This window comes from Schistocerca gregaria, chromosome 4 (genome assembly GCF_023897955.1).
Source record: "Schistocerca gregaria isolate iqSchGreg1 chromosome 4, iqSchGreg1.2, whole genome shotgun sequence".
Classification (NCBI taxonomy): Eukaryota; Metazoa; Arthropoda; class Insecta; order Orthoptera; family Acrididae; genus Schistocerca; species Schistocerca gregaria.
This window is the reverse complement of record NC_064923.1, coordinates 429,306,534-429,330,675: the sequence shown is the minus strand read 5'-3', so window position 1 is coordinate 429,330,675 and position 24,142 is coordinate 429,306,534. Positions and strand designations below refer to the sequence as shown.

At 43.3% G+C, this 24,142-nt stretch overlaps 2 protein-coding genes across 7 annotated transcripts in view; one reads left to right on the top strand and one right to left on the bottom strand.

Moving 5' to 3' along the window:
* LOC126267355 (neuroparsin-A) overlaps positions 1-24,142 on the bottom strand; it is a 210,226-nt gene that overhangs the window by 54,119 nt on the left and 131,965 nt on the right. The gene's annotated exons all lie outside the window — the stretch shown is intronic.
* The window catches only part of LOC126267351 (uncharacterized), a 191,744-nt gene continuing 188,908 nt past the window's right edge, over positions 21,307-24,142 (top strand). The window contains exon 1 of the mRNA XM_049972476.1: positions 21,307-21,440. The gene's annotated coding sequence lies outside the window, so the exon portion shown is untranslated. The remainder of the gene's footprint in view (positions 21,441-24,142) is intronic.

Here is a 24,142-nt window from a genome sequence, read left to right as displayed (position 1 = left end):
ACTTTGATAAAGGTCGGATTGTAGCCTATCACGATTGCGGTTTATCGTATCGCGACATTGCTGCTCGCGTTGGTCGAGATCCAATGACTGTCAGCAGAATATGGAACCGGTTGGTTCAGGAAGGTAATACGGAACGCCGTGCTGGATCCCAACGGCCTCGTATCACTAGCAGTCGAGATGACAGGCATCTTATCCGCATGGCTGTAGCGGATCGTGCAGCCACGTCTCGATCCCTGAGTCAACAGATGGGGGCGTTCGCAAGACAACAACCATCTGCACGAACAGTTCGACGACGTTTGCAGCAGCATGGACTATCAGGTCGGAGACCATGGATGCGGTTACCCTTGACGCTGCATCACAGACAGGAGCGACTGCGATGGTGTACTCAACGACGGACCTGGGTGCACGAGTGGCAAAACGTCATTTTTTCGGATGAATCCAGATTCCGTCTACAGCATCATGATTGTTGCATCCGTGTTTGGCGACATCGCGGTGAACGCACATTGGAAGCGCGTATTCGTCATCGCCATACTGGTGTATCACCCGGAGTGATTGCATGGGGTGCCATTGGTTACACGTCTTGGTGCCGCATTGACGGCACTTTGAACAGTGGACGTTACATTTCAGATGTGTTACGACCCGTGGCTCTACCTTTCATTCGATCCCTGCGAAACCCTGCATTTCAGCAGGATAATGCACGACCGCATATTGCAGGTTCTGTATGGGCCTTTCTGGATACAGAAAATGTTCGACTGCTGCCTTGGCCAGCAGATTCTCCAGATCTCTCACCAATCGAAAACGTCTGGTCAATGGTGGACGAGCAACTGGCTCGTCACAATACGCCAGTCACTACTCTTGGTGAACTATGGTATCGTGTTGAAGCTGCATGGGCAGCTGTACCTGTACACGCCATCCAAGCCTTGTTTGACCCAATGCCCAGGCGTATCAAGGCCGTTATTACGGCCAGAGGTGGTTGTTCTGGGTACTGATTTTTCAGAATCTGTGCACCCAAACTGCGTGAAAATCTAATCACACGTTAGTTCTAATATAATATATTTGTCCAATGAATTCCCGTTTATCATCTGCATTTCTTCTTCGTGTGGCAATTTTAATGGTCAGTAGTGTATCCTAACAACTGATTCCTTTTTTTTATTTAGTTTAGTCATAAAATAACACTGTCTGACAGCAAAAGAGAGAAACCCAGAAGTCATGGTCGGAAGGCAGTGTAACTTCGTACACAGCATCGGCGGGTATGTGAATGAATCGAGCTGCATCTCCCTGCGACAAGCAGAATGAGCACCAGTGTACGTTAGCTTCGTTTGTGTTTAGTGTTTTCCACGTGTGGTAGGGTATTTAAGGGTTGTGAGCATTGTCAGATATTGAGTGGCCTGTGTGACGTACATGGAGGTGCCATGTATCCGTGCGAGACAGTGTTGTCAGCATCAGACAGATCTGGAAAGGCACCTCATTGTGGGTCTCCATCTGACGAGATGGTCGAATTGTGCAACATCGAGGTTTGCGAAGCATTCGGAAGTGACGGTGGCCCAATGTTAAACTGCAGGGAAGTGCAGGCGCACTCGTCATCAAGGTTCTGGACGACCATGTCTGAGCACCACAAGAGAGGATCTCCATATAATGCAAGAAGCACACTGTAATCCCTTCACAGCTTTGTCTGCCATCCGAGAACAAGTCGTTGACTTCATGCAACAGTCTGTATTATTCAGCAACAAAGATCCAAGACCACAACCAGCCAGACAAGGGAATTATTGTCCCATGCATTGTCTCCCATTAACATCACAACACAGTCGGCTGTGATTGCAACGCTACCATGACCAGGGAGCACGGATTGCTGTTGAAAAGCCTTGCGATGTGTTCAGCGATGAATTGAGGATGTGAGTACCCCGGACGACCATTGCCAATGGGTATGGATACAGCCTGGGGAGAGGTCCCAGTCTTCCAATTTTTTATATGAACAGCGCTGTAATTCCTGACGTCATGGGGTGGGGAGCCATCGTGTATGACTTGAAGTCATACGTCCCAAGTGTACATCACATCGTGTGTTACCTCTCATGCAATAGTATCGTGGTACCATTTTCCAACCGGACAACGATTTTTCACTCGTGTCGCATGTCTGTATAAACTACGTTCGCGACATTGAGGTCTGCTTCACGTCTGCTGTGCAGCGAGCTACCTTAATTTAAGTATTATCTGTATTTTTCTTACTTGTCACTTCTTCTTCTGTGTGTTTTTGCTTTTAGGAAGCTTTAATAGTCGAGTGCTATTAAGTGTTCCATAGATCTCGTGTTTGTTTTGAATACAGTCAGAGAGAGTCCCTTTAGTCAGCCATAGTGCCAGTAGTGCTAGTGTTTGTTTTGAATACAGTCCAGAGACAGGTAGTGCTATTTTCATTGTTTTCTACAAGAAGTGGTTAGCAATCACAGTTTAGTCAGTAATCAGCCGCCTTTAGTGAATTAGTAGTCTAGTTAAAAGTTGATTAACACTCTATAGTAAATTTATTTCTTAGGATGGATAGGATGTGTGGCTGCTGTGTACGGACGCAGGAGGAGCTGGCCACTCTTCGCGAACAGCTGAGCGTGTTGATGGCCGCGGTCAGCCGTCTTCAGGCTGCTGCCTCGGAGTGTAGCGGCAGTGAGAGTCTGGTGCGTCGCAAGGTACACCCCAGGTGTTACATGCTTCACCCACTGTCCCTGCTGTCGAGACATCTTCGCGGGTACCGGGCGCGGTTGGGCCACCCTCTCCCCAAGGGGAGTGGCGGGTTCAGCGGCGTTCGCGGCGCACGAGGCGGAGGGTCAATGTGGAGGCTGGCCGTGTGGCATCGCCCGCTCTGCCTGTGAGTGGACATGTGGCCGCTCCTTCAGCAAGGTCCGAGCAGGCACACGGGGGGAGGGGTTTATTAGTTATTGGGAGCTCCAAGGTTAGGCGGGTGATGGAGCCCCTTAGTGAAATAGCGGAAAGGTCGGGGAAGAAGGCCAGTGTTCACTCTGTCTGCTTGCCGGGGGGTCTCATTCGAGATGTGGAGGAGGCCCTACCGGCGGCGATAGAGAGCACTGGGTGCACCCAACTGCAAATTGTTGCTCATGTCGGCACCAGTGACTCCTGCCGTCTGGGTTCAGAGGTCATCCTCAGTTCGTACAGGTGGTTGGCGGAGTTGGTGAAGGCGGAAAGCCTCGCTCGCGGGGTGGAATCAGAGCTAACTATTTGTAGTATCGTTCCCAGAACCGATCGCGGTCCTCTGGTTTGGAGCCGAGTGGAAGGCTTAAACCAGAGGCTCAGACGATTCTGCGGAGAGCTGGGGTGCTAATTTCTCGACCTCCGCTATCGGGTGGAGAAATGTAGGATCCCCCTGAATAGGTCAGGCGTGCACTACACGCCGGAAGCGGCTACGAGGGTAGCGGAGTACGTGTGGAGTGCACATGGGGTTTTTTTTAGGTTAGAGAATTCCCTCCCTAGGCCCGACAAGACGCCTCCTGAGACGCGGCAAGGCAGGAGTAGGCAAAATGCAACAAGGAATAACAATATTAATGTGCTAATAGTAAACTGCAGGAGCGTCTATAGAAAGGTCCCAGAACTGCTCTCATTAATAAACGGTCACAACACCCATATAGTACTAGGAACAGAAAGTTGGCTGAAACCAGACGTAAACAGTAATGAAATCCTAAACTCTTATTGGAATGTATACCGCAGAGATAGGCTGGACAGTGAAGGGGGAGGCGTGTTTATAGCGATAAGAAGTGCAATAGTATCGAAGGAAATTGACGGAGATTGGAATTGTGAAATGATTTGGGTGAAGGTCACGGTTAAAGCAGGCTCAGACATGGTAATTGGATGTCTCTATAGGCCCCCGGGCTCAGCAGCTGTTGTGGCTCAGCACCTGAAGAATAATTTGGAAAATATTTCGAGTGGATTTCCCCACCATGTTATAGTTCTGGGTGGAGATTTTAATTTGCCGGATATAGACTGGGAGACTCAAACGTTCATAACGGGTGGCAGGGACTAAGAATCTAGTGAAATATTTTTAAGTGCTCTATCTGAAAACTACCTTGAGCAGTTAAACAGGGAACCGACTCGTGGCGATAGCATATTAGACCTTCTGGTGACAAACAGACCCGAACTATTTGAATCAGTTAAAGCAGTACAGGGAATCAGCGATCATAAAGCGGTTACTGCATCGATGATTTCAGCCGTAAATAGAAATATTAAAAAAGGTAGGAAGATTTTTCTGTTTAGCAAAAGTGACAAAAAGCAGATTACAGAGTGCAGATAGTGTTGAGGATCAGTGGACAAAGTTCAAAACCATGGTACAATATGCGTTAGATGAGTATGTGCCAAGCAAGATCGTAAGAGATGGGAAAGAGCCACCGTGGTACAACAACCGAGTTAGAAAACTGCTGCGGAAGCAAAGGGAACTTCACAGCAAACATAAACATAGCCAAAGCCTTGCAGACAAACAAAAATTACGCGAAGCGAAATGTAGTGTGAGGAGGGCTATGCGAGAGGCTTTCAATGAATTCGAAAGTAAAGTTCTATGTACTGACTTGGCAGAAAATCCTAAGAAATTTTAGTCCTATGTCAAAGCGGTAGGTGGATCAAAACAAAATGTCCAGACACTCTGTGACCAAAATGGTACTGAAACAGAGGATGACAGACTAAAGGCCGAAATACTAAATGTCTTCTTCCAAAGCTGTTTCACAGAGGAAGACTGCACTGTGCTTCAGGCCGCTGGTCCTGATGGGATACCAGTTCGATTTTACACAGAGTACGCGAAGGAACTTGCCCCCCTTCTTGCAGCAGTGTACCGTAGGTCTCTAGAAGAGCGAAGCGTTCCAAAGGATTGGAAAAGGGCACAGGTCATCCCCGTTTACAAGAAAGGACGTCGAACAGATGTGCAGAACTATAGACCTATATCTCTAACGTCGATCAGTTGTAGAATTTTGGAACACGTATTATGTTCGAGTATAATGTCTTTTCTGAAGACTAGAAATCTACTCTGTAGGAATCAGCATGGGTTTCGAAAAAGACGGTCGTGTGAAACCCAGCTAGCGCTATTCGTCCACGAGACTCAGAGGGCCTTAGACACGGGTTCACAGGTAGATGCCGTGTTTCTTGACTTCCGCAAGGCGTTTGACACAGTTCCCCACAGTCGTTTAATGAACAAAGTAAGAGCATACGGACTATCAGATCAATTGTGTGATTGGATTGAGGAGTTCCTAGATAACAGAACGCAGCATGTCATTCTCAATGGAGAGAAGTCTTCCGAAGTAAGAGTGATTTCAGGTGTGCCGCAGGGGAGTGTCATAGGACCGTTGCTATTCACAATATACATGAATGACCTGGTGGATGACATCCGAAGTTCACTGAGGCTTTTTGCAGATGATGCTGTGGTGTATCGAGAGGTTGCAACAATGGAAAATTGTACTGAAATGCAGGAGGATCTGCAGCGAATTGACGCATGGTGCACGGAATGGCAATTGAATCTCAATGTAGACAAGTGTAATGTGATGCGAATACATAGAAAGATAGGTCCCTTATCATTTAGCTATAAAATAGCAGGTCAGCAACTGTAAGCAGTTAATTCCATAAATTATCTGGGAGTACGCATTAGGAGTGATTTAAAATGGAATGATCATATAAAGTTGATCGTCGGTAAAGCAGATGCCAGACTGAGATTCATTGGAAGAATCCTAAGGAAATGCAATCCGACAACAAAGGAAGTAGGTTACAGTACGCTTGTTCGCCCAATGCTTGAATACTGCTCAGCAGTGTGGGATCCGCACCAGGTAGAGTTGATAGAAGAGATAGAGAAGATCCAACGGAGAGCAGCGCGCTTCGTTACAGGATCATTTAGTAATTGCGAAAGCGTTACGGAGATGATAGATAAACTCCAGTGGAAGACTCTGCAGGAGAGACGCTCAGTAGCTCGGTACGGGCTTTTGTTAAAGTTTCGAGAACATACCTTCACCGAAGACTCAAGCAGTATATTGCTCCCTCCTACGTATATCTCGCGAAGAGACCATGAGGATAAAATCAGAGAGATTAGAGCCCACACAGAAGCATACCGACAATCCTTCTTTCCACGTCCAATACGAGACTGGAATAGAAGGGAGAACCGATAGAGGTACTCAGAGTACCCTCCGCCACACACCGTCAGGTGGCTTGCGGAGTATGGATGTAGATGTAGATGTAGATGTAGATGTACACAAGTGGCTAGCAGGTTCCCCAGATCTGACCCCAACAGAACACATGGGGGCAGCTTGGACATAGGCTCCATCCCAGCGGTAGCACTCGGGATATCAAGAACCAGTTACAACAGCAGTGCGCCAGCTTGCGTCAGGAGAAGATGTAACGGCTTAATGGCACCCTTTCTTAGCGAATCAGTGCGTGCATCCAGGCCAGAGGAGATGCAACAACATTCTTATAAGTATTCTCATACTGCTACATTTTTTGGGAACTAGATTCTACTTTGTAATCGCTGAAATAACAAAATATACCCTCTCAACCCATGAAGATTTATTTCGCTTCCTCTTTTTTCTGCAGGAGGAGGAGGAGTTAGAGGAGATTAGTGTTTAAGGTTCCGTCGACAACAAGGTCAGCCTGCCGCTGTGGCCGAGCGGTTCTAGGCGCTTCAGTCCGGAACCGCGCTGCCGCTACGGTAGCAGCTTCGAATCCTGCCTCGGGCATGAATGTGTGTGATATCTTAGGGTTAGTTAGGTTTAAGTAGTTCTAAGTCTTGGGGACTGATGACCTCAGATGTTTAAGTTCCGTAGTGCTTGGAGCCATTTGAATCAACGAGGTCATTAGAGACAAAGCACAAACTCGGTTTACGGAAGGATGGAGAAGGAAAGCGGCCGTGCCCTTTCGAAGGAACCATCCAGGCATTTTGCTTAAGCGATTTAGGGAAACGACGGAAAATCTAAATCAGGATGGCCGGATGCTGGTTTGAGCCGTCGTCCTCCCGAATGGGAGTCCACTGTGCTAACCACTGCCATACTTCACTCGGTCTTTCCTGCTAGATCCTTCTCGTTTTCGTCAGGCAATAAATTTTTTTCTCTGATTTGATTCACTACGTCATAATTAGATATTCTATCCACTGGCTCTTCTGTTGCACCAAATTGCAAAAACTTATATTCCATTCTGTGTGAACTGGCTCTCCAAAGGATTTCAAAAATTCTGAGGCAATGTCATCTACTTCAAGGAATTTGCTTAGTTTCTTTTCGCAGTATTATTTCTCCAATCTCATCTTCATTTACTTTCTCTTCAGTTTCTATAAGTGGCTACTAAACTCATTTCCCCTTGTGTAGCCCAGCTGTTGTTGTTGTGGTCTTCAGTCCTGAGACTGGTTTGCTGCAGCTCTCCATGCTACCCTATCTTGTGCAAGCTTCTTCATCTCCCAGTACTTACTGTAACCCGCATCCTTCTGAATCTGCTTAGTGTATTTATCTCTTGGTGTCCCTCTACGATTTGTACCCTCCACGCTGCCCTCAAATACTAAATTTGCGATCCCTCTATGCCTCAGAACATGTCCTACTAGCCGGTCACTTCTTTTTGTCAAGTTGTGCCACATAATCCTCTCCTCCTCAATTCTATTCAATACTTCATCATTAGTTATGTGATCTACCCATCTAATCTCCAGCATTCTTCTGTAGCACCACATTTCGAAAGCTTCTATTCTCTTCTTGTCCGAACTATTTATCTTCCATGTTTCACTTCCATACATGGCTACACTCCATACAAATACTTTCAGAAACGAGTTCCTGACACTTAAATCTATTCTCGATGTTAACAAATTTCTCTTCTTCAGAAACGCTTTCCTTGCCATTGCCAGTCTACATTTTATATCTTCTCTACTTCGACCATCATCAGTTATTTTGCTCCCGAAATAGCAAAACTCCTTTACTACTTTAAGTGTCTAATTTCCTAATCTAATTCCCTCAGCATCACCCGATTTAATTCGTCCACATTCCATTATCCTCGTTTTGCTTTTGTTGATGTTCATCTTATATCCTACTTTCAAGACACTGTCCATTCCGTTCAACTGCTCTTCCAAGTCCTTTGCTGTCTCTGATAGAATTACAATGTCATCGGCGAACCTCAAAGTTTTTATTTCTGCTCTATGGATTTTAATACCTACTCCGAATTTCTCTTTTGTTTCCCTTACTGCTTGCTCAATATAAAGATTGAATAACATCGGGGAGAGGCTACAACTCTGTCTCACTCCTTTCCCAACCACTGCCTCCCTTTCATACCCCTCGACTCTTATAACTGCCATGTGGTTTCTGTGCAAATTGTAAATAGCCTTTCGCTCCCTGTATTTTACTCCTGCCACCTTCAGAATTTGAAAGAGAGTATTCCAGTCAACATTGTCAAAAGCTTTCTCTAAGTCTACAAATGCTAGAAACGTAGATTTGGCTTTCCTTAATCTTTCTTCTAAGATAAGTCGTAAGGTCAGTATTGCCTCACGTGTTCCAACATTTCTAAGGAATCCAAACTGATCTTCCCCGAGGTCGGCTTCTACCAGTTTTTCCATTCGTCTGTAAAGAATTCGCGTCAGTATTTTGTAGCTGTGACTTATTAAACTGATAGTTTGGTAATTTTCACATCTGTCAATACCTGCTTTCTTTGGGATTGGAATTATTATATTCTTCTTGACGTCTGAGGTTATTGCGCCTGTCTTATACATCTTGCTGACCAGATGGTAGAGTTTTGTCAGGGCTGGCTCTCCGAAGTCCGTCAGTACTTCTAATGGAATGTTGTCTACTCCCGGGGCCTTGTTTCGACCCAGGTCTTTCAGTGCTCTGTCAAACTCTTCACGCAGTATCGTATCTCCCATTTCATCTTCATCTACATCCTCTTCCATTTCCATAATACTGTCCTCAAGTACATCGCCCTTGTATAGACCTTCTATATACTCCTTCCACCTTTCTGCTTTCCCTTCTTTGCTTAGAACTGGGTTTCCATCTGAGCTCTTGATATTCATACAAGTGGTTCCCTTTTCTCCAAAGGTCTCTCTAATTTTTCTGTAGCAGTATCTATCTTACCCCTACTGACACTCGCTTCTACATCATTACATTTGTCCTCTAGCCATCCCTGTTTAGCAATTTTACACTTCCTGCCGATCTCATTTTGAGACGTTTGTATTCCTTTTGCTGCTTCATTTACTGCATTTTTATATTTTCTCCTTTCATCAATTAAGTTCAATATTTCTTCTGTTACCCATGGAGTTCTACTAGCCCTCGTCTTCTTACCTACTTGATCCTCTGCTGCCTTCACTACTTCATCCCTCAGAGCTACCCATTCTTCTTCTACTGTACTTTTTTCCTCCATTCCTGTCAATTGTTCCCTTATGCTCTCCCTGAAACTCTGTACAACCTCTGGTTTAGTCAGTTTACCCAGGTCCCATCTCCTTAAATTCCCACCTTTTTGCAGTTTCTTCAGTTTTAATCTACAGTTCATAACCAATAGATTATGGTCCGAGTCCACATCTGCCTCTGGAAATGTCTTACAGTTTAAAACCTGGTTCCTAAATCTCTGTCTTACCATTATATAATCTATCTGATACCTTCTAGTATGTCCAGCCCTACTATATACGAATATTCCTTCCACCTCTTAGCTCCCCTTCGTTGCTTAGTACTCGCTTGCCATCTGAGCTCTTGATATGAACGGAACCGCTTCTCTTTTCCCCAAAGACCTCTTTAATTGTCTTACACGCAGTATCTATCTTTCCCTTTCTCGTACATGCTTCTATAGCTGTTAGAACATGGCTTCCACATCGTCTGCCAGACACTTGCTTTTGGCCATCAAATTATGGGCGTTTCATACGGCGTTGAGAAAGGTGACCTGCCCAGTGTTATTGACCACTGTTATGTCAGGTCGATTACAACGGATTGTTTTATCGGTTATTATGCTACAGTCACAGTAAGTTTTGGAAATTTTAATTTTTCCCAATAGAGAGGGGATCGTATCTGCAGTATGGGGAAAAGTCTTTCACTAACTGATACTGCTGGCCCATCTACATCTGCATCCATACGCCGCAAGCCACCTGACGGTGTGCGGCGGAGCGTACCCTGGTCTGTTCAAATTCGTTGACGCCAAGGTCTTACTTCCATATCTGGTGTGTGATATGCTCTCCTTCTGATACCTACGCTTCATATAGGTATCATCTATTCGTTGATCTTTCAGGATACACTTCCCGGCAGTTACTAGTCGATATAACCTGATTTAGTACCTCTCTCATCGATTTCTTAGTTTGTACAATCACACTTTCGTACGTGAATCAGTGGTTCAATATTTGAAAATCGACATTGCCGTGATTGGTGTCGTTCAGGTGTTTCTTAGTGCAGATATTTTGTAAGAATCTTGGTATCAATTATTTCAGTCTTAGATTTTGGGGCAGTCTCTGAAGTTTCTGTTAGATGGAGTCATATTAATAACGTCTGCGGCTGCTATACTATTTTGATTGAAGACCTGCTGCTCTAAAAACACGTTTCAGATTCCAGAGTTGCTTTTCGTGCAGTTGCACAATATCTGTTAGACGCCTGACTACTTTCTAATGTGGTATAGTTAGCTTTTCAATAGCTAGTTCAGGATGATGGATGCCATTTCTCATAATAATTTCCCGTGTTTTCATCCTTATATCTTCCAGGTCGTTTTTGTCCATTATTACTGTTATCTCTCTTTCTTAAGACAGAAATGACATTGTTGGACCCAAGTCTACTCCAGATCATTTGCAATTTCCTCACGAGTAGGCCTGGCGCCTTAAGTAGTTTTACAACACTTAACACAAAATACGGGCAGTTTGAGAAACTACTATATCGCGTATTTCACTGTTATTTACTATATCCTGAGATTGTAAACAGAATGCTCTTCAGATTATGGGGCACTGCCCCAGGGCAAGCATTCCTGGCAGAAGTGAGGGCGAATCGTCCGTCGTGCCTGGATAGTTCATTGAGTGAAAAAGCAAAAGATTCCTGCTTCGCGTCACCGTCCAGCACGCTGGTTCAATCTCCTAGAAAGTTTCAAATCAACGCACAGTTTGCGGCAGAGTGAAAATTGATTACATACACTAACTCATGGTAGATACACTTACCTATACGTCTCTCACTGAGGCAGTATTGCCGTGGCAACATAAAAAACCTCAATCTGGGGTTTTTGACCGAGGTTATTTGGGATATCTGTCTTGGTTAAAACGAACAAGGTACTTCGAACTCACTTTCTTCACATTCTCATTTGAGACTCACTTAACCCCAGAAGCATTTTTCTGGCTTATGACGGAAAAGAATCTAGTCTTTAAAGACCGCTAAGTCGGTACGCTAGCTCAGTTTCCGATTACAGAAAAAAGCACACAGTTCTTTTGATTTAACAAGGGACAAGTAGTGCACGTAAACTTATGGATAAATCATACATTAGAAGCGCAGATTCTTTTTGTCCACGATTAATGCCTTTGTTTGGCATGATAAAACTTACTCTTCTCGCATACTTCTTGCGGGTATGTGGCTATTTACGTCTCTTGCTGTCGGTATTGTGTTCGGGAGACCTTCGTGTTGACGTTTGTAGAAACATGCACTGATTTATAGAAAAGTGTGTAAATGTTCCTGAATTTCTGCGGTGAACCGGGTAACGCTCATTGTTTTATCAGGCTTTGCTATGATATTCATTCAGTTTTAGAAACTATTGCCTCTTGTTAGTTCTTCGAAAACTATTTCTTGCCGTGTTCGAGGAAACTGATTAGTAATGAACCCAAGTTGGGTAGAAGGCATTACCCAAGACATGGTTATTATTGCCACGCACGGCATCCACAGTTCCCAGAAAGACTAACGGAACGTGAAATCTTATGAACTGAATTCCAAGTATCGTATAATACAAGTATATTTCCACAGGCCAAGAAAAGTCAAACAAAGGTAAAACACTAACTATATCTTCTATAAAAGTAAAAACAACCAAGACTGGCCGCTCATTTACGTCATTTGTGGAAGAAGAGGGCATTTATACTATGACTGCTGTAGAAAAGAACTGTATCGATTAATAAATTCATAACAACATGAATTCATGCCACACTCGGCACAGCAACATATTTAGCTAGTTAAGGGGGTTAGCTACATTTTCTTAAATAACAGCTGCTTCGGTATTGCCCTCCACTTCCCAGGCATCATTCTTAACACACATCCGCGGAAGTTGCACAATTCGTGTTAAATCTAGAATGCACCACGAAAGTTGCATAATTCCTATTGAAACTACAGTGCATGTCTCTGAAGGTTTTGAGTAAGTAATTAATGCTGAGAGCTCAACAAAGAAAAGCAGTTGGTCTAAAAGTCCTTACTTAGCAGTAGCTACGTCCCCATTGTAAAACCATTGAAACATGTAGCAAATAACAGTACTGACAAACAAACGCGACTGATCTGTAGATAGCCACGTAGATTTGGATACATGCGCAATCGCTGAGGATACGTCATCTTCATCTGACTGTGGGCAGTTTCTTTGGCACTGTGCGCGCACTCAATGGCGACCGGGCAACAAAGCCATCTCTCTTTCCGTGACTCGCCTGGCGGTGCTTTGGCAGCATCTCAAAAATACAACGTCACACATGCGCCGCCAGAGACGCCAATGTCTCAGAAATACCTAGTTCTATATTATAACTCTTTCTGCACATACCAGGGGGCTTCAACCTAACACACATGACATTTTCAGTACAGTGTATGTAAAAGGTTCTCAGGACGAAGTATATATACACACATTTATTTTGTTATTTTACTGGTTCGGTAACCTACATGTTATATAGCAACCGAGTCTCCCGATGTTTAAACTAATGACTGTTGAACCATGTCCGAAATGTAACGTGGATTATGCCCTCGGGAACCCGTCAGTGTGCAGAAATGACAAGTCGTAAAACAGAGTCTTCGCCGAATTCAAGGTTATTCTGTTACTAGCAGAGGAGGTTGAGCCTCGACTGGCAGAAAGGAAAGAACATACTGTACCACTAAGGCAACGCCTACAAGAACAATGTGGTTTTAAAACAAAGTTTGTAATTTCTGAGTGCTTTATTTTTGGTGTTTATGGACTGCGAATAACAACACGAACAAATCATTATATACTGGAATGTGTCTGCAGTGAAACCTTCAATGGAAGTGAAACGTGGACGATAAACAGTTCATACAGGAAGAGAATCGAAAATTTTGAAATGTGGAACTGCAGAAGAAGATGCAGATTACATCGAACCACTAATGTAGAGGTACTGCATCGAACTGGTAAATGCGGTATCGTCCAAAGATCACGGCGCCACACCCGAGTCGGCAACACACGTTGATGCCACAGATATATGCGATCAGTAACGACGAATGGGAGAGGCCGAAGAAGACACGCCCTCTCTCTCAATACAGCAGCGCCCTCACATGGAGGTCAATATAAAGCCGAGTGTGAAAGCATTTCTGACATCAGCTGGAGCAGTCAACATCATCGAGTAGGACTAAAGAATTATTCAAGTCTCAGACGGATAACCACTTTGGTAAAAAATGTTGGACATTGTACTTTAGAGGAAGAGTCTGTGATTGTATGCACCAAGGGAAGCTTTAATAGTCAATGATAGTTGTAAGTTATTAAGAATACCTATGGCAAAGAACTGTATGAAATTAAGCAATTCCTGCTATAGTTCATGTAAGAAAGTTAACGAATATTTCATCTGTTGTAGTTCCAATGAGCCATCTCTCAGAGTGATCAAAGAACACACAATGAAGTACAGTTGTACACTCATAAACCAAAACATTATGACAATTGCCCACCGCAACGTTGGATATCAGCTGCTGGCGCTGAGGGCACGCGACTCACGTGGACAAATCAACGGCACGTCATTTACGCCAATTGCATGACATGTGCGTAGACATCTAATGCCACATACCTCCGCAAGCCTACCAACAAACTTGTGGATGTCTGATACGCAGAATCAGTAATGTACGTACTACCAAAGACTGATAATCAAGCTATTAAGTAGGTGTTCATAATGTTTCGGCTCATCAGCGTAGCTTCGTCTGGTCATAATAGAAAGAAAAGACATGTGTAGCACGAATTACCTAAAACAAGGAATCAGTTGATGGGACACCTCCTGAGCCATTAAGGAATCGTCAGTTCGGTAGCGAGGGTAAAAATAGTGTAGAGAGACCGTGACTTCATCACAGTAGAGAAATTCAGATGGATGTAGGTTACAGTAGTTAATCAAGGTACAAAGGCCTTAACAAGATAGACTAACATAGAGAGCTGGATCAAAGTAAAGCTCTGACAGGACCATAATAACACCATATATATTACAACAATTGAATATATACGTCTGTTGCATTTATGTTGCAAAAGTTTACACTCTCTCTTTGTTGAGATAAAACGAGAAGAGCGAATTCACAGATCATATCCACTGTAAGGGAATGCACTGATACAAAATCTTAATTGGTGTCTCAGTAGCGAATTCACTCCAGAATTTGCCTCCTGCAACAAGATTTATCGGATTTTTCCACATTAAGGTTCTCTGGTTGATTACTGCTGCATAATAATTGACGGTCGTTGGTATAGTCAAACAATTTTGCTCTTTTCTGCCTACTCATGAACGTTTCTAAAACCTATAATTCTTCACCTACAAAATAGAGATGTTAATTATTTATTTCTAATGAGTAAGGGTGAAAAGGTGTTAGTTACTTGTTTTATAGATCAAATTCAACATAAACGTAATGATGTGGGACGTGTCAACAGGACAAACGTAGAACACTTGTGTCTGCATGCTGGCCATTTACATGTAATATTTACTGATTATTTATCTCCACACAAGAATTATTCATTCTTCTATAAGGAATTGTTACGGAGAAAGCTATTTAATCAGTTTCTGAAAACATTTCTGCTGTGTGTCAGACATTTTATATCTATAGGTAGCTTGTCAAAGAGTTTTATGGCCGCATATTTCACCCCTTCATCTGGCATAGTTATATTCATCGTAGGGTAATGGAAATCATTTTTCCTTTTAGTGCTGTACTTGTGAATCTCTCTCTCTCTCTCTCTCTCTCTCTCTCTCTCTATCAAACTTAGATGGATTACTGATAACAAAAATTTCATAACTGAATAAATGTATTTTGAAGTTGTTACTAGTATTCCCAGCTGCTTATAGAGGCATGTGCAAGGTGTATGTATGTAAACAACATACATAATTCTAATTACTTTCTTTTGTACAATGAGTACTTTTCACCTGACCGAGGAGCTACTCCGGATATTATCACACAAGACACAAATGAATGAAAATATGGAGAATGTGTTAACTTACTGACTTCCGTATCCTTCCTGTAGCTGGCAGTTATTCTTATGGCAAAAGTAGCCGCACCTAATAGTTTTAGCGTGTCAGCTACATGGTTTTTCCAGTTGAAGTTTTCAAGAACATGCACACCTAAGAACTTACAATTTTCTACCCTGTTTATTATGTTCTTGTTGGGAGAATAGATTAAAAATCTAGAAGAACTTTTTAAAAAATGTTTAAAGCTAGCCCATTTGTGCAAAAGCATCCAGTAACTTTCACTAAAATATCATTTACTATTTTCCCTGTCGATGTTTCTTTGCTCGGTTCCGCAACACTGTTAGTATCACGTAAAACATGACTAATTCTGCCCCTTGATTCAGATAAAATGGCAATTCATTAACATAAAGCAAGAATCGATCCCGGTGAGTTGACCATTGTAACTTATCTCCATTCAGATAATATGACGTCCTTCTTTATATTAATCTATTAGCCTAAGGCAACTTTCTACATTCTGTTTCTTAAAAAAGAACTTAAATAAGAACTGAACTGCGTATTTGATGAAACCTTAACTTCTCTTAAAGAAAATTACAATTGACGCAATCCAACGCCTTCGATAAGTCTCAGAAGATCTCAATTGATGATGTTTTATCATTCAAAGACTTTGCTACGTGTTCAGTATATGTGTAAATAGCTGACGCAGAAGGTTGGTACTTTTGAAATCCAGAATATGAATGGATAAGTATCCTATTACTACACAAGGATGTGACAAGCGTGGAGTACATTAGCTTCACAATAATTTTAGAAAATTAAATAAGGAGTGAAACTGGGTAGTGGTAGTGGTTATTGGCATCTGTGGAGTCACTATTTTTATAGAGGGGGATAACAATGGCATATTTTGAGGGAAAACGCACTGAGTTAATGATACATTAGAAAAGTGACTAACAAGCGGATCGCAACTACTTGTCCTCGCCGATCTCGTCCAAATTTATGATATATACAGGGCTTTGCCAGAAACGGAAGTGGCAAAGTGGGAGCTCCAGATGGGAAAGAGTTTTAAAAAAAACAGTTGTTTTGCGCAGGTCGGAGGACCCACGATACATTTATGTTAACGTAGTTCCCAGGAGGCGGCTTGCACAGAGGAAAGCAGTACGGTAATCCGAGGGTTGTGAAGTCGATCTCTATGCGGAAACTTTTCTTTATTTTTCATTTTCAATTTTTAAGTTACTGCAAATGAATGGAAATAATGCTCAGTACACTGGTTTTATTAATATATTCACAAAGGCATGAAAAGCAAGGCAAAGGAAATTTTGAGACTGCAAATAAATTTCCAAAAATGGACTGTCTTCACGGCGTCAGCGAAGAAGATATTTAATTAATGCGCCCAGGAATTCGTTTCATTTTGACCTGCAAGCAGCCATCAGCACTCGAACAATAAGTTCCCTGAACAGGTAAAGTCGGCCCATCGGCCGTTGGGGACACCGATAATTCCGGCCACGGAGCCCATTCACTTGCTAGTAAAAATGGTTAAAATGGCTCTGAGCACTATGGGACTTTACATCTGTGGTCATCAGTCCCCTAGAACTTAGAACTAATTAAACCTAACTAACCTAAGGACATTATTCACATCCATGCCCCGGGCAGGATTCGAACCTGCGGCCGTAGCAGTCGCGCGGTTCCGGACTGAGCGCCTAGAACCGCGAGACCACCGCGGCCGGCCTCGATCGAGTAACTCAAATTATTCTGAATTATTGTGAGAATACAGTGAGAATGTTGTTTTCTGTACAAACTTTAAAATAACGATGTAAACTGCAGCGTTTATAAAATGCGCAAGTTACCGAGAAAATTACTTCTCGTGTTTTTAAGATGAATATCACTCCAGCAGGTGTGAAACATCATCTGCAAAATAATAATGGTATCTAATTTTATATATGAAATTCTCGGGCACGTCTTACCATCCCCTCCTGGAAATTTATTTGCAATCCCAAATTTTCCTTTATCTTTCCTTCTCATTTCTTTTACGAGAATATTTATAAATACAATATACTGGGCATTATTTCGGTTTATTTGCAGTGTAAGTAACGTAGAAACTGAAAATAAAAGAAGTTGCCTCTTTTAGGAGCTCGACCCTGCTATCCTCGGATTGCCGTTCTGTACTACTTCCACTGCGCCAACCGCTGCCTGGGAATTACGCTGACGTAGAAGGCTCATGCCTTGCCCGGCACAAGCAAAGAAAGGCTATTTGTTTCTCTAAACGCTTGGCCATCTGGAGCTCTCACTTCTGTCAGTTTCATTTCGGCCAAGAACTGCATAAACCATACCTGTCAATTTAGACTAAAGCGGTGATGGCGAGTAAGCACAGTCGCTTTGTAAGAACATTAAATATTAAAGGGTAACAATTTTTCAGTATTTCATTGGAGATAGCCTCCACACCTATGGAGACGTGTTTATGGTCCGCCTAGTTGTGATTTCGCCTCTTATCAAATAAAACGAGGTATCGCGAGCACAGACGGCCCAGTAAACCGTTTAATTCAGATTTTGTGAAAGCTGTAATTCAGTACAGCGATGGTTATACTATTTTTTTTTCAATGTAACTTGGGAATTCTCATTCAGATTACTGTGAACGCGAATCAGGATGTTTATTTCAAAATTTTTGAAGACCACGTGTTGTCGTTTCCTCTACAACTTGACGGTGAGTATGATGCACATACACCCGTATATGGTGGCGGTTTTTCTATTATTATAATTTTGTTCTGAAATTATTATTTCTTTTTAAATATTGAAATTTTGGAATTTAATTACCACCATATTTTTTTTTTTTAGCTAGGCTTCTCCACCGGCATTCTCTGTTGGCGAGTAAAATTTTGGGACGTGATTTACGCCTAAGAGCTATCGGACTTCGTTTTGCAAAAGGTGAAATTTTATATGCAGGTTCTATTTTGAAAGCAGACCGAACGTATTACACTGATTGGTGCCGTTAATACGCGATTATTCACCAACAGACACCCCCACACAAAGTAAGCCGCATTTACTTTTCAAATTCATGAAAAAAAATCTGAGGAAAAAAGGTATGGTTATTCTTAATTACAAACAAAATGAAATTAAGTAATAATAATTATTATTATTACGCAAAATGAATGCAAATGACAGAAGCTCTACTTAACTGCGACCGCACAAGATAATGGCTGATCAAGAAGAGAGAACAAAAAGGTTGCCGGTACGGTTCATTTCAAACTACACAGATCATCTTATTACAGAGATGTTTCATTGTAATCGCTGTGTCTATTAAGCAGCGATAAAATCGTCTCAGCGCTACTGCGCGGAAACACATATTCACGAAATCCGCTAGCACTTGGGGACCATTACACGTCCTCGAATGTGACAACAGTCGTGTTTACAGGTTCCAGGCGTGTTGTCTTGGTTTGACGAACACTCTGTCAACCTGTACGACCTTGACAGGCCCGCTAAATCGTTCGACCTGCATCCCACAGGAAATGTCTGGGACTAAACTGTCTGACGAAAAGAGTGAAGTGCCCAGAATGCACAGTAGAGTGTCACTGTAATTTCGTACACGTACAGGCCATCGGTGGTTATGTAAATGCTTTGTAACTGATAGAAGGACCACCAGAGTGCACTGTTCGTGTTAAGTGCTACTATACTTGGTAGGATGTACAAGGAGCCCGAGCAGCGTCAGATATTATCACTCTGAAGGACACGGAGATGTGTGCTCGTGTGAGGGGGCGTAGTCGACACCTGACAGGGTTTGAAAGGCGTCTGCTTGATGGTCTCCATTTGACCTGATGGGCGTATTGGGCAATATCCAAATTTGTGGGGCATTCAGACGTGCCAGTGGTCTGATGTTGTTCGTCGTCAAGGTTCAAGTACACCGTTTCTGACCTGTGTCTGCCGTCTGAGTGCAAGTAATGGACTCCCTGCAAATTTCTCTGCGATCCCCCAGCATTAGTCGGAGACTAGCAACAGCCGATCTAGAAGATTATTGACACTAGTTACTGTCCGACATCCATGTGGAGCACGCATTGGTCTCACCGCGGACTTCTAGTACTCAGCCACACACAACTGATTTCATCAATGGTGTACAGACCTGAAGGTGGCGTTGACGCAACGTCGAAACTAGTAGCCAAATATAAAATTTTAAGTGCATCTGGAAGAGTTTAATTTTTAATAAAAATTATACCAGCTGTGTCGCATCATCATCCAATTTAAAAATGGATGTACGAAGATTAGAGGCTTATTGTGCTATGCATATGTGGCATGGTCCAGAGATGACAATGCACGTCGATTCCACAGACGTTAGCGAGATCTCGCTGCAACCCGCAGTGACGAAAAGGAGAGGCCGAAGAAGATATGCCCTCCCTAAGCACAGCAGCGCTCTCGCACAGAGGTCAATATAGAGTTGATCATAGAAGCGTTCTATGCAGTTTGTGACCTCAACTGAAGCAGTCAACATCATCGGGTTGGACTAAGGAGTTATTCAAGTAACAGATGTAAACGCACTTTTGCAAATGTTGAACAGTGTACTCGAAGAGAATTGTTTGTTATTCTAGGCATCAAGGGATGCTTTGATAGTCAATGAAAGTTGTAAATATTCAAGCACTGCTGCGGCAAAGGGTTGTTGCAAGTTAATTAAATCTTTTTATTCATTCATGTAATAAATTATATGTTGTAGTTCCAGTGAGCGCCGGCCGGTGTGGCCGTGCGGTTCTATGCGCTTCAGTCTGGAGCCGCGTGACCACTACAGTCGTAGGTTCGAATCCTGCCTCGGGCATGGTTGTGTGTGATCTCCTTAATTAGGTTTAAGTAGTTCTAAGTTCTAGGGGACTGATGACCATAGATGTTAAGTCCCATAGTGTTCAGAGCCATTTGAACCATTTTGGAGTTCTAGTGAGCCATCTCCACAGCAGTCAAAGGACCCACACTTACGGCCAGACGATTTTAATGTCGTCCCCTTATCCTGCCGTTACACCAAAAAACAAACTGTGACCACGAAGCATAGAGTGCTGATGAATGGTGTCTGATTGTGTTCACTGATGACTCGTAGTTCTGTACTACCGTGGATGACCTTCAGCGAGTATGGCGGTGACGTGGGCAGAGGTTCCATTCTTCCAATAGTTTGGAGAGAAATAGTGGTGTTACTCCTTACGTCATCGTGTGGGGAATGAGCGGATATGACTTTAGGTCACAGATAGCAGCGATTGTAGGAACTCGGTATCGTGATGCGATTTTTCAACAAGACAATGTTCGTCCGCACACAGCACGTGTCTGTATGATGTTGAGGTACTCCTATGGCCAACAAGATACCCAGAGTTTGGATGTGAACTCGGTATCCAGGATATCAAAAACCAGTTACAACACCTATGGTCAGCTCGCCTTAAGAGAAAAAACGACGACTTTATAACACATTTCCCAGCCGAATCGGTGCCTGCATCCAGGCCAGACGGAGTGCAACATCATTCTGTTAAGTGAACTCATGCTGCCAAGTTCTCGATTTTCGCCATAGCTGAACTAACACCACACACACTCACAAACCGAGGTTTCTTTTCCTCCTCCCTCTTCGGGGTGTTTCACTTTCTTTGTCGGGCAATTTATTTGGAGACTGGGTGGAATGTAGCAATCTAATAATAACCACTGCTTAGCTTCATCTTATGGACTGCCTTCTTCCTCGAATTGAGGCCATTTTCAGAGCAAGAGGCGTTATTAGACGGTAAGAGCTCGATGACTGGTGCGGGTGACTATCTTTTTGTCCAGTGTGCTTATGTGGCTGGTGCACTCAAGAGGCCGGACAAGGCTTAGCACGGTCGCCGTCGCGCAGTGGACACGCCCCCGCCGGCCTCCCCCGCTGGCCAGGTCTGCGCGGTATTCAGGTCTGGGGACGACGCAACATCGCCGACCACGCGTGCTGCTGCGTCCACGCCGGAAGCTGAGTTGGCAGCTGGGAGGGGAGCGGACGCAGAGGCCTGCGCGGCGTCGCGACGCCCGAGCCCTTCCCGACTCCTCTTCCCCCGTTGGGCGCCGGTGTCGACGTGGCGCATCCGACGCCAACTCCGCGCACCGCCAGTCTCTGAATGACCGTCGTTGCCTACGCTAGCAAAAACTGCTCGCATTCTTACTGCTGGAATTAATAGATCGAGTCTTTCACAGATTACAGGTGAGTACTAACTGTGGTGTTGTGTCCGATATAATGAAGGTTGGTGTCGCCATTCCATAGTGATTTTGGGATCATTTATGGCACACTTTGCGGAATTGCAAATTTAACGCTGTATACCGGCTAGGTCAATAACCACTTGTTAAATGAAAAATATGACGCTCTTCTCCCTTTTCTATGCTCTAGATTATTTTCCGTGACAGATATAGAAATATAACGACTGGAGCTCTCGTTCGTACCATATAGGAAAAGTGATGTTTTAAATTTTAAAATTCAGTTGTATCTTGTTTACTATAGCGAAGGGCTCAAACTGAAGGCTCGACATCTGCTTGAAATTAGAATTTTTTTTCTTCAGTGAAATAATTTTTCATGGATGACAAAGATCAAGAATTCTACGAAAAGTTTTGTTTTCCTTTCTTGCATCAGACGAAACACTGTGTGTAGTTTAACGTAATTGCTGACAAACTTTACTCACGGACGTTAAAGGCTCAGAAATATTTTTTATCACGTTTTTGTTCAGTAACTTATTTACCCTAAAATTTTCTGGCTGGTACCATTCGTAGATTTACTTTTTACTATAATTGCATCAGAATACCTTAAAATTTTCGTTTTGGTAGTCATTACTGCACTGTGCACGTTGGCAAGGCGTCTGCCACTTCCTGTGCAGAAGTGGAACTTGCATGTAAAAACTATCGCAGCAAAAGAGTTTATAAAAAGTGGGTGGGGTACTAACGGCGGTACGTGGGCGCTAAAAAAGGTGAGCTGTGAAATGTTTTTTGCTACAGCAGTGTGAACGTAGATACTTCTTATAACACAGAAAGGTCGCCCGGATCTCGTGGTCGTGCGGTAGCGTTCTCGCTTCCCACGCCCGAGTTCCCGGGTTCGATTCCCGGCGGGGTCAGAGATTTTCACTGCCTCGTGATGGCTGGGTGTTACGTGCTGTCCTTAGGTTAGTTAGGTTTAAGTAGTTCTAGGGAACTGATGACCATAGATGTTAAGTCCCATAGTGCTCAGAGCCATTTTGAACCACAGAAAGTTTTATCCCATGTTTATGTCTAACAACTCGAACGTAGAATATTACGTAATAGTTCGCTGTTCAATAGCTCTCGTAACCACGTTCTAATTTATTGCTGACCTTCTCACCTCCAGTTAGTCATGAAGTCGAACATCTCTTTGTTATTCGCATTTTTACTGCTGTTGGCGTTCGCTTAAGTAAACTTTTAAAACGATTCGACAAATCAGTTTACAGTTATTGAACGGTGAAAGATATTTCTGTCTTTGAGGAATTATGTAATTATTGTATTGCTGCAGTACGCTAAACGAAATTCCTAATTGTTTTAGTGATGTCAGAACAGCGGGATGTCGAAGTAGCATAGCAGTCACAATCACAAGAACTTGTAGTGCAGCTCTTGGCGAAGTGCGCACGTCTGGGGGTTGCGACAACGTCTTCCCCGAGTGCGTCGTGAGTTGCCCAATGTGAAGCGGCGGCACTACTTGTTGAAGGCTCCCGTGGTGCAATTCTCGGCAATGACTGGCTTGTTTACAACACGGGCCGAACCTGCCAGTGTTTGCTCCGACGTGGGGACCGTCGCTGTAGCAATACGAGCAAACACATCTATTGCGCGTGAACGGCCGTCGCGCGATCTGCCTTATTTTCGGTAAAGAACTGAGAGACAACATTTCGTTAAACGCGTCTGGATATTGTCCACTCTTTGTGACCGCCTTCAGCCTATTGCTCGACACGTAAAGTCGACTACGCTCGGAAATGTCACTCTTAATGTGAATGGAGTCAATGGATTTCAGGTAAGGCATTCACTTGTTGCACGCCTTTGCTTGCCAGTGAAACAAGGAAATACTCCACATAACCCCCTCCTTAATATTTAAAATTTGAATATTTTAGCTATACAACTGTTTATACGGAGGACTAATAAAAGTTGTGGTGATTTAGAAGCTGTAGAGTGTCGTAATATACAGTCCATCATCGCTACTATAAATAAGATTTGTACCTCCAGGTGACAGCGTGTTTCAATTTTTCAGCAATATAAAAACGTATTATAGGTTTTTCAGCGATATATAACATATTCATTAAATAACCACAATGATAGTTGTGAGATGTTTATGGTAGGTGATCGAATTTAAACACTTTGTCTCTGTAAAGAAATGCTGCAGTTTGAATGATTTTTGATCCTACTGGGATCACAGACTTTGGTTCTTGAAATTTAATGTTTATAGCTTTCCATGCTAAAATGTTCATCTGCGAGTACTCCAGAGTTACTACTTTGCTTGAAAGGATACGGAGATGCAAGTAAATGCAAAACAACAGTCGTTTACTCTTGATACACCACGGACTTCACGATAAGGTTTCTAGGCAACTCTTTTTGTGGACTGGTTATTTAGCTCACACGTCTCAAAAGCAGTTTCATGTTCTCACTCTGACAGAATTACACGTGTTTCACATTTCTGACAGCGTGTGAGACTGCAGCTCTTTTCCCCCACCAATTAACAGCAGACTCAGAAAGGCATGCTGCGTGTTGGCCGCCACAGCCAATCAAGAGCCGGCCATGAGGTGTCGGGAGTCCCACGTCATCCATTCAGTTATAGTGACCGGGAACTTACTACAATGGGACGTTCTCCCTTTCAGTAACATGTAGCTCCACAACGTACCTTGTAGTACTGAGCCGCGTCTAGGGGAATGTGTCCTTCTA